Consider the following 12,258-nt stretch of genomic DNA (forward strand, 5'->3'; position numbering starts at 1 on the left):
AAATTAAAATTAATATAATGTACTGTACATGTTTATGGACTTGCAATCCATGGTTATTAATCAGTCTAGATCCTGGTCCTGGGAAAACTGTATGTTGTTAAAAGTCATAGTAATACATTCAAGTTGAGCACAGTGTGTAAAGATCAAAGAATAGTCAAAAATTAGTCAGTCAAAAAGTCAAACAAAACACAAGCCATTTAATGGGTTTTAATTCATACTTTTATTCAGCAAGGATACATTAAATTGATCAAAAGCAACAATAAAGTCATTTATAATGTTACAGAATATTTCTATTTCAAGTAGATGTCCTTTTTTAAATTTTAAGTTAAAGAATCCTGAAAAAGTATCATGGTTTCCACAAAAATACTAAACAGCCAACTGTTTTCAACATTGATAAAAATCATATAAAAATATTTCTTGAGCAGCAAATAGAATGATTTCTGAAGGATCATGTGACATTGAAGACTGGAGTAATGATGCTGAAAATTCAGCTTTGCATCATAGGAATAAATTATGTTTTAAAATATATTAAAATACAACACAGTCAATTTTTTTTTTTACTGTTTTTTCATCAAATAAATACAGCCTGTGTGAGCATAAACATTACATTCTTTCAAAAGAAAAAAAAACATTAAATATTCTTACCAACCTCAAACTTCTGAACAGTAGTGTATTTCCAAGTGAAACGGGATTTTCAACAAGAATATTTTTGGCTGATCTAAAGTTTCATCATTTGGGAATTGATTGGACTGTGAAACTGGCTCTTAAAGATTAGAAGGAATTCATAAAATTATCTTAAAAGCAAAATATTGCATTTCAATTTCATTTCAAAAGAAACTTTTTTAAATTCGCAATTATGTGCAACAATGTGTTTTAAAATATATTAAAATACAACACAGTCAATTTTTTTTTTTTACAGTTTTTTCATCAAATAAATACAGCCTGTGTGAGCATAAACATTACATTCTTTCAAAAGAAAAAAAAACATTAAATATTCTTACCAACCTCAAACTTCTGAACAGTAGTGTATTTCCAAGTGAAACGGGATTTTCAACAAGAATATTTTTGGCTGATCTAAAGTTTCATCATTTGGGAATTGATTGGACTGTGAAACTGGCTCTTAAAGATTAGAAGGAATTCATAAAATTATCTTAAAAGCAAAATATTGCATTTCAATTTCATTTCAAAAGAAACTTTTTTAAATTCGCAATTATGTGCAACAATGAATAGTATTAAAATTAATAATGTAGGGTAAAGAAGGTTTATTTTGTAGATTGTAAAGCACAGCGATATAGCAATGCCAAGGTAGTGGGTTCGATTCCCAGTGAATGCATGAACTGAAAAATGCATATTTGAATGCAGTGTGCCTGCCAAAAGAATAACTGTAAACGATCAAATATATCCTGATCAAACAGGCCTTTTTACCAATGCAACTGGAAGCAGTGAATAAAAATAAAAGGCCTTTTTGTTCATGCTAACAACATCATTAAGCTGCGCCGACATGTGCAATCAATTTGATCATTTGCGAGTATCACATATACGACAGCACATTTAAATCAATGTTAAAGCAGCTTCAGTACAAGTTTATCCAGCTGTAGTTTGTTATGCTAATTTGTTAACACAGCTGTCAAGAACAAGATGTTCAGTGGTAACACTTGTTTGATTGTTTACATCGGCAGTGACAAAAAGAATCCATTTGAAAGCACTTCTAGAATGAAATCGCCAACCTCTGAACTCAGGAAATCTTTGCTTGTGGGCACCTCCACCCTACCTCACTACGCCGTACCCCCAACTCTAGAGCCACTTTATGGTCAGGGTTTATTTTTCTAAGGCTAAACTTTACACACAGGGCAGCTAATTAGGCCCGGGTTTGTTGTTTCACCTACGTCTGTGTCATATGAGTGAAATATAATGATATGTGCTGACCCTTCAACTTCGCATGTGTTGAGTTCTGCCTTTTTATGATATGTGCAACTGGACTTTATGAAGAAGGTCACGGTTTTATCTGCAAATTTCATTATCTCAGATGACAAAACATGATTGGTTTGGTATTATTGTTGTTGATTTTGGCTTCAGGTTTTTTTTAGATAACTACAATAAAAGTAGGGCTGCACAATTAATCGAATTTCTAATCGTGATTACAATTACGGAAGCCACAATTACATAATCGTTCAAAGTCAACTTATGTTATTCTGCGTGCTTAAGATGTGTTTTATTTCTCTCTACAGGTTATCTTAAGGGTTTTTCCATTGTTAAAATTGTAGTTTTAGTATAACATTGTAATACCATGCAATTTTTTTCTTTTTTTTATTTAAATAAGAAACCAATCCAATGTATGGTTGACATTTCAGGCTTAATACTATAGAAAAGCAATAAAAGTTTTTCAGTTTTCAGCTTATTTTCATATAAAAATACGGCATGCAGTTGCTTCAAACAATGGTATAAACATCATTCAATGTACATTGTGGTAATCGTAATTGATAATAAAAATTAATAATTGCAATTACGATTTCAAAGGAATAATCGACAATTATGATTTTTGTCATAATCGTGCAGCCCTAAATAAAAGCCACATTTTTAGACAAGTACTTCTGTCAAGTTAAAAAAAATTCGATGTACACTTAGGACAAGTCAACATTTGTGAAACTGTGATGTTCCCTTAAAGCAGACCAAGCTGTAGCAACAGGCTTTTCATGCTTTTATGGCTTGTAACCGACTGTAGACACCATATATTTACATATTTCCTAGTTCCTGTGTGGTCTGCAAACCTTATATAGCCCAAATGATGCGTTTCTGGGTGATTGAGGAGTTGAATACTGGAGAAAGAAATATATACTTGTATAGGTAAAAACTTATGTAGAAAATATGAACATGCTTCAACTCATTGTGAACGTTTGAGTAATGGACTAATCCTGCAGAAAAGAGCACACTTGAAGCTTATGTATTGACATTTGCTGTGCATGATTGGTCAATATTTTCCTTGCCTTGTTTCCAAACCTTGTCGCCAGTCTGTCCTTCATGCCAAATTGACATACCAACAACGTGGATACACACTTGACACACTTCAACTCTCGCTCACACTCACACACACACCCAGACACCCACGGCTTGCCTAAGCGAGATGGTCGTTGCACATGGACCAACACTTCTTATTTATAGCTCTCTTTCCCAAGGTCTTTCTCACAGGAACGGGAGCGGAGCAGGAATCGAATGTTTCCTCTCCTGTCTTCATCAATCACTCCTTATTAATCCAAACATGCTGGAGAAAGCAGTCCTCGCTTCACTTGAGGAAAAAGGCCCATTTTGTTTTCTGAAAGAATTTTTTTTCTCATTGAGTCAAGCCGAGTTTAGAATGAACCCTCTCAAGGAATCAATGGGTTAGGAGAGGTTAAGGTATAACAGTGCAACTGTGAGAGAAATGTGAATCCAAGTGAGGGATTAATGTATAAATTTGTTAAACTTTGGGTGTGACTCATCCCTCAAATCCTTGTGCTACTAAAATTAATGAATCAAACTTACGGTTTGCAATCAAATTTACAATAAAATGGGTGAAAATAATCCTCTGGCAACCACCCACAACACCTTAAGGCTGTGGTTTTTGTGCAAACTTTTGCAAAGGTAAATGCCACTGTAAAAACTATACTTTTGTATCATTATCTTTAGGTGTCTTTTCAATTGTGAACAGTGTTTGAAATATGTTTTGAAATGCATCATGTAAGTAACTTTGAGATGAATGAAAAAGTCACATGTATGAGGGGGAAAAAAGCATAAATGCGAGAAATAAAGACGAAAATATGTGATTGTCACAAAAGTTAGATTCACATTCTGAGATATAAAGTCACAATTCCAAGAGAAATAAAGATGCAGATGCAAATGTAAGATTAAGTTGCAAGTGTGTGATACAAAGTCACATTGTGAGATCGGAAGATAGAAACTGTAAGATGCAAAGTTACAGCTGCAAGGAAGTCAACATTGCAGATAGTCACATTTACGGGAAACAAAGTCACAAATATAAGAAATGAAGTTGCAAATGTCAGAAAGATGCAATTATGAGAAATAAAGTCACAAACATGATTAAGTGGCAGTAAGAGATAACGTTACAACTGTGAGATATGAAGTTGCAAATGCAAGAAATACTTATTTTTACTGAAATAAATGAAAAATATTCATAATTATAAGAAATAAACTCTCAAATGCAATAAAGTCACAAACATGAGAAATAACCACAATTATCAGAAATAAAGATGCAAACGTAAAATTAAGTTACAGTCATGTGATACAAAGCCACATTTTAGAAATTGTCACATTGTAAGATATGAAGTCACAAAAGTGAGATATAATTACAAAAAAGTCCAAATGCAATAATTAAAAGTAAAAATCTGAGAAATAGTTGCAATCATGAAAAATAAAGATGCAAAGTTATGATTAAGTTGTAGTGGAAGTCACATTTTGAGAAATTGTTACATTGTGAGATATAATGTCTAATTTGTGAGATATAAGATGTGAAATAAAGTCCCAAATGCATTAATTAAAGTGAAAATCGAGAGAAATAGTCACAATTACAAGAAATAAAGATGAAAATAAAGTCACAAACATAAGCTTAAGCTGCAGCTGTGAGTCACATTTTAAGAAATAAAGTCACAGTGAAAGATGTCAAGTCATAACTGTGAAATATAAAGTTGCATTTCCAATAAATTAAGTTTCAAATGTAAGAAATTAAGTTAATAAAAAAGTTCACATTTTGAGATACAAAATTGCAGTTACAAGAAATGAAGTAACAATGACTCTTTTTTTTACTCAAAGGAATAAACAGGCTTCAGTAGTTTGCTGATATGACCTTGAGTGAAGCACTAATTCTTTAATAATGAACTGTATATTGGTAATAGGATTTAAACAAATTACATTTAATCTGTGCAGAACCAAAACTGCTGTACTCACATCACTGTCCCGTATGACTTCACCTAACTGCTTGCTTGTTTTTTCAGGGATGGGTGACATAGGGATGAACAACATTCAGGCAGTTCCTCAAGAGGCCAGCTATAATACTACCATGTTACGGCCCCCTCACCTCCTCCTGTTTCCTGAAGGCATAAAGGTGCAGCAGTGAAAGCTAGACAAATATTTCACTGGTAATAATGGTGACATTCTCCTTCCTGAGTTTAGAGTGAAGAAACAGAGAGACTTGTGACATTTAATTTAAAACTCCACTGCTATGAGGAAGAACCTCTCACCTAGCATAAACAGTCACTCGGAAAGCGACGCAAAGACAACTCAAACATTACCTCATCTACTCCCTGCTGTGAAAACATCCCTACTTCAAAGTGCCCGAGTGTTTTTGGTACTTTTACGTGTGTGCCATACAGAGGGGGGCTCCGTGTATTATTTCTCTTAATCGTTCATGCAAAAGGGGCATTACATATTTTTGTGATTTTTGGATGTAGCCAGGCAGGAAGTTGCCTTGATGCCCGGATAACTTTGAACAATTAGTGGACGCAGCAATGCTCAGTCTTGCTTACTTTGTGGCTCGGGAGCTGTGAAGCCAGAGACTTATTCAACATTAATCTTTAGAACAGACTAGAGCCAGCCATTCGTCATCTCGACTGATGTGATTTCTCTGTTTAGCGGCCTGCCAGCAGCATGCCACTGTCTAACGACATCAAGCAGTTCACCTGTCGCTGCCAAAATGCTAAACATCCCTCTGCAATGCAGTTCAGTCACAAGGACAAAAAAACATATAAAGAATCATGTATGATTTGAGTTTACACACACACACACACACACACACGCACACACATGTGTTTACTTAGCTATCTAAATGGGGACATTCCATAGGCGTAATGATTTTTATACTGTACAAACTGTATATTCTATCACCCTACACCTAAACCTACCCCTTACAGAAAACTTTCTGCATTTTTACAATTTAAAAAAACTTTGTTTACTTTATTTTTATACCAGTTTTACAAATGAGGACATCCCCAAAGGGAGGTTTTTAGAGATTTTTTCAGGTTTGGCCCACTTTTCGGTACAAATTTGTAGGTACACACACACACACACAGACACGCACACACACACATATATATATATATATATATATATCATATCAATGTAAAAATGAAACAGCATGCTTATTCTCACATGTACTTAAATTATTAGTGCTGGGCAATGATACATTTTTTTTCTGCGATTAATCGCAATTAATCGCATTGTTATGCACAAAATTCAATAATGAATTCAAAAGTAGTCTATTGTGCACTTAACATTTTGTTTGCAAACACTTTAAACAAATAAGGTGCTTTTATTTACAGCAGTATTCCTTTTACATAGTAGCAGTTAAAATATTTCTTTTAAATCTCAACTTATAACATTAATGTAATCAAATTAAATATAAAACCAAAGCTATTTGCCACTGCCAGGGCATTAACGTTTTTATAGAAAATATTTTATAGTTTGTTATAGAAAAACAAGTTATGCTCAGAGTCCAGAGCCTCGATCAAAACAGTATAACAGGCACCTTCTGAGTAGAGACCTGTACTATTGCGGGACCCAACACAACAGAGTACGGTGCGGGACAACACTTGATCGGCGGGTAGAGACTCGTGTGTGTGGGATGCGGAGAATAAGGGTGTACCCACACTAGGCAATCTTAACCGTGCCCGAGCGCGTTTGACCCCCAAAGCCCAGTTCTTTTGACTAGTGTGATCGCTCTGTGTTTGTTTAGCCATCCCTGGCACGGTTGGAAGAGGTATATAATATATACACAATAGCAGCGCCCCGGTAAGGAGCCAGTCTATCTCGATGCAGTACCACTTTGTGCCCCCGAGGGGACAACTGCATACGATAAACAACCTCCCCCAGCTTTTCCAATATTGTGCATGGTCCCACCCAGTGGCTGTCCAGCTTCGGGCACCTCCCTCTTTTCCTCACTGGGTTGTAAACCCAAACTAGCTCTCCCACACCAAAGTAACGCCCCCGGGGAAGTCATAAGCCCTTTTTTGCCGCATACCTGCAGTCACCAGCTGCCTCCAGGCATATGCATGGGCAGAGTCCAAGCGGTCCTGGAGTTGTCTAGCATATTCGGGTCCAGCAGGAACAGGTGAAGTATCCGGGGGCCGACCAAGGGCCAACTCTGCAGAGGTCCTAATCACTCTATCCAACATGAGTAGGGCTGGTGTACATGAAATAGAGTCCTGAATAGCAGAGCGACATGCCATTAAGACCAGTGGCAGATGGGTGTACCAATCGTTTTGATGAGTGGATGTTAAGATGGACAACTGCTCAGCAAGCGTCCTGTTGAATCACCTCACAAGTCCATCGCTTTGGGGGTGGAGTGGGGTGGTGCGGGTCTTGTTGATCCCCAAGTGCTCACACATGGAAGAGAACACCTTGGACTCAAAGTTTCTGCCTTGATCACTTTGAATACTCTGGGAAACCCCAAACCTACTAAACATGCCCTCCACCAAGGCGTTGGCAACAGTCTCAGACTCCTGGTCAGGCAGTGCAAAGGCTTCAGGCCATTTTGTAAAGTAATCCATAGCGGTCAAAACAAAGCGATTCCCCATCGTGGTGCAAGGAAATGGGCCCATGATGTCCACCCTCACCAGCTGCATCGGCTTTCCCACCGGAAACTGCTGTAGCTGGGCCCTAGACTGACCCTGCGGCCCTTTGCGTACTGTACAAAGATCCTGCAGAAGTCATCCACATCATGCCTTAGCCATCCCCAGTAGAAGGCCTGATGCAGACGTCGAAGTATCTTTGTCACCCCAAAATGGCCTGATCCAGCAGAGCACTGCATGGCCTTTAACACTGCCTCTTGCATGTCCCCAGGCACCACGACTTGCCATCTCTTTTCTCCTGTTGCTGGCACCATCCATGCTCTCTAGAGAACCCCATCTATCAGCCATAGACTTTGAACTTGAACTTTGAACTTGGCCCACAATCCCCTGGATGAATGGGAAGAGGGCCGCTACCTCCTCCCATGGCGGCCGCTGCTGTGTTTCTACCCACAGTATCACAGGTCTGGGGTCCCGCCTCTGATTCTTGACCCATTGAGTGACACCCACCTCTTGTAGCTCCCGGCAGACCAGTTCGGGCCCACCGCTTCCCTCCACCTTCAGGCTAAGCTACAGCTCTCGGGCTTCTCTGCGCTCGCAATACTTGCATTCCTGCCTACTACATGGCCGTCTCGACAGAGCGTCGGCATTACCATGCCGTTCCCCTGCACGATGTGTTATAGTGAACTCATAACTCTGCAATTCCTCGAGCCAATGAGCCACTTAGCCTTCTGGTTCCTTGAACGTCATCAGCCACTGCAAGGAGGCACGGTCAGAGCGTATGGTGAAATGCTGACCTCACAGGTAGTACTTAAAGTAACAGGGTCTCTTGCAGGGACACAAATGGTAGCGCTGTGCAGCACGACTCATCCTTGTCATCTAGGTGACATGTCCAAAACCCAACCACAAGTCCCTCAGTATGACTAGTTCCTGGTGGCCTCATTTTTACCACGTGACCATTGCTAAAACTCAGCATGGCCTTGGACAGGTGTAACTGACAGCCATGGTCCCTCAAAAAGTACACATTAGCTATCCACACTGTATGCTATATATTCATGGCCCCCACAGTCAGTGTCAACAGCCCCTTTCCTTTCATTGGTGCCAGCTCACCGGTTACTATGCAAAGCTGAAACGCTGTGTTTTCTAGCTGTGTAATATCTGGCACCACATCAGGACGAACCACAGTCACTGTAGACCCTGTGTCAACTAGGGCGGTGCATTCAATGCCATCAATGCAAATGGGGATATGGCAAAAATCTGATATGGCTGTTCTGCCCACCACGACCACCCCATGCTCATTGCTCCCATTGTTCATTGTGGGCCAGTCTGTTTGTTTTGGTGACGAGTGGTACATGGGCTTGAGGGTCTGCAGTGTCCCGCCTACTGCGCCCCCTTCCTGTTTCCCAAATTCTTAGCCAGCATAGGGCATTCCTTAACCAGATTTCCCGGCTGACAACACCCCCAGCAAAGGTGGGCCTGTGTCTGCTGCCTGGGTGGAGGCAACACCAATCCACGAATCATCTATGTAATCTCATTCAGCCACTCAGGTTTTGGAGATGCCGTCTCACCCCTTCCAGGTGCCCTGATGGTGGGGGAGGGGTCAATTGCTGACCCTCGCATTGCTGCTTCAACTGCATTTCTCTCTCCAGTGCCAACTCCAGGGCCTCTGCCAAATCACGTGGGCGTGCGAGCTGTGTATGTATGTGTAGCTCTGCTGGGGAAAGAGCTCTGATGAACTGATCGTGGGCCAGCTCGCTCTGCACCGATGGTGGAATATGTGCATAAACTCGCCTTGCTAGGGATTTAATATCATTGACCAGAGCTCGTAGTGGTTCTCCTGGAATTCTTTGATGGCTGTGTAACTCAGACCGGAGAAGTTAGGATCAGAAACACTGTCCAAAGTGGCATCTCAATGCACCAACCAATGCACTGTAATCAGCCCTCTCACTAGTGTCAAGCAGCAACAAGCATGAAAGTGGATCATCTCTCAGGCAAAGAGCAAGCTGAAGGGCGTTCTGTTCCTCTGACCAAGCAAATGCATGAGCTAATAACTCAAATTGGGCATGAAAAACCTACCAGTCCGATCTGCCAGAGTATTTTGGTGTTTTTATTCCAACCGGCTGGGCGCTGCCATTATTGTTTACCTTTAGTCCCATCACTTCTCGCGAGATCCGCACGCCGGTGCCACAGCAACTGGCATTCGGCAGTTCGGCTTTCTCAATTGGAAATCGCCGCAGTGTGCCCACCAAACATATGCACTGCCCCAGCTCCAGCATAACTGTAATCTTCCTCCACCTTAATACGAACTGGATTATCCATTCTCATCAGTGGACGAAAGAAGCTACTCGGCTAATGCACGCTCAGTCAGGACTCAATCAGTGACTGCCCTTCTTGCTGTCTTCGAATTCTTTTACTTCTCAGACAAGGACGAGGTGTTTTGATGAAAAAGGGGTGTTTATTTGGGCTGTTATCGGCCACAACCCACGTCGTACACACCCCGACTTCTAAGAGAACCGCACTTGAACCAGCGAGGCACTCTTCTGACCCCCCCCCTTCTCTCTGTTTGCCCTTACACACACACAGGGGGCGGAGCCTCTTTTCACATTCAACTCGAACATCCAATAACAGTTCGCAACACAAAAATTAATAAAGTGCAACGTTAACATTAAGCACATTGTTATCCCCAACACAACAACCTTTTGGACATGCTACAATACTGAATTGTATTATTTTTTTAATTATTTAAAACTACTTGTTGACAAATGGGTAGAACCTAGTGGTTTGAAGAATAGTGGTAAATCTTGGTAAAGATTTAATATTAGAGTTAATTAGATTTGGGGGCTGAACTATGATTTGTCAGTAGTGTTTTATAATGTCACCTAATGATTCTTTCTTTTTTCCCAGGAACATTTTTTCCCCCAGACCTGTTGCTGTCTGCGTTTCCACTGCGGTCTAAAGTACCGAGAAGATTAGGCAAATAGTCTGGTGATGTAGGTCTGCGCGCGTATCTCAATACCAAGTATGCAAATTTCAGACTTGCATCCTCGGTAGTTCGGACTTCGTGAGTTCGACTCAGGAGTGTGAACTCCCGTGGATGGGATGACGCAAGTCTGGTAATTCTGCAAACAGCAGCGTACTTGATAACGTCAGTCAGCTCGCCTTGGCTACTGCAATTTTCCTCACTGTATTTACAATAAGACGAAATATGATATCAAACACCACTGCCTCTTTTCGTTTTCATTTAAACATTTTAATAGCCGCAGAAATGTAGTGCAGGGAACGTACATAGATTACAATGAAACAAAATATTATATCAAACAGTATTGCCTCTTTTCATTTTCATTTTAACATATAAATAGATTAATATAATAAAAACCAAAGATTACCTGTTAGATTTACCCAAAACAAATTATATGTTTAACCACTACAGAGACATCACAGCCAGCGGCAAATGTCAGAAGGACCGAGGTGAGGCTGCTCTCGTCGGGAAACATGAGCACTGAGCGCTTGCTGATCGCGTGGAGCTCAGGTCTCCGAAATCGCCGAAACACAATTTAAAATATGCGCTATCTTTATAAATAAACCGCAGATTTGTGTGTTAAACAACTACATTCTCGCCTGAAATACTTTTAAAACTACATTTCATGGCACAATAACAGTAATATATTTTTTTTAAATGATGCGACTAAATGGTGGTTGAAATACAATGCTGCGTGAACTCAACCAATCAGCATGTTCAGCGCCAAGTCCTGCCCCCGAAAGTTCCGAACCTTTGGAAAAGTACTACCTCGCGAGCAGGGACTTTCTGAGGGGCAAATCTTTACCCGGAACTTTATTTAGATCCTGGTTCCTGCGGTGGAAACACAGAGTACCGGCCCAAAGTCCCTAGTTCCTGTGGTGGAAACGAGGCTTATGATAGTCATTATTTTTTACTCAGGAAAAAACAAAATTAAAAAGAACATATGCTAATGTTTTTTATTTTATTTTATTAAAGCTGTATTAAATTTGTATTGTTTTGATGCTTGAAACCCCCTTTCATCTTTGACACATGTATGTTTAAATAATTTTCAAAATAAACTGAGAACTGCATTTTTTAAAATGTCAAATACATTTTTTCCATTACATAATTTATGTACTTATTATAATAAGTATAGCTACAATAGTAGATGGCATACGGCACAAAAATACCAACAAGTACCATGGTATAATATTATTAATATTATAGGCCTAGTATTCTTTTAAAGAGATAGTTCACCCAAAAATGAAAATTCTGTCATCATTTACTCATTCTCAAGCTATTACAAACCTGTATGAACTTCTTTCTTCTGCTGAACACAAAAGAAGATGTTCTCTCAGTTACAGAGATGCATTTTGAGTAAATGATGACAGAATTTTCATTTTTGGGTTAACTACCCCTTTAAGGATCTTTGAGTATGTGGTACTGGCACAGTTCTTTTGTAAGTGTAGTTAGCTGGTCTACTCTAAATCATGATTAAATTATTTGTTACCTGTTTGTTACATTTTATTTCCAAGGTAGAATGGTCCAGTAACAAAGTGGTGAAAACACAAAAATAAATTCATATATTGAATTCTCAGGGGCAAGACTAGAAGAGGACACAGGGAAATATAATGGCAAAGCAATAATATATGCTTATAGTGAGGCGTTACTGCCATCATATACACAAACTTTGACATGGTTCGCCCA

The sequence above is a fragment of the Sinocyclocheilus grahami genome, unplaced genomic scaffold, assembly GCF_001515645.1.
Source record: "Sinocyclocheilus grahami isolate Dianchi unplaced genomic scaffold, SAMN03320097.WGS_v1.1 scaffold202.1, whole genome shotgun sequence".
NCBI classification, from domain to species: Eukaryota; Metazoa; Chordata; class Actinopteri; order Cypriniformes; family Cyprinidae; genus Sinocyclocheilus; species Sinocyclocheilus grahami.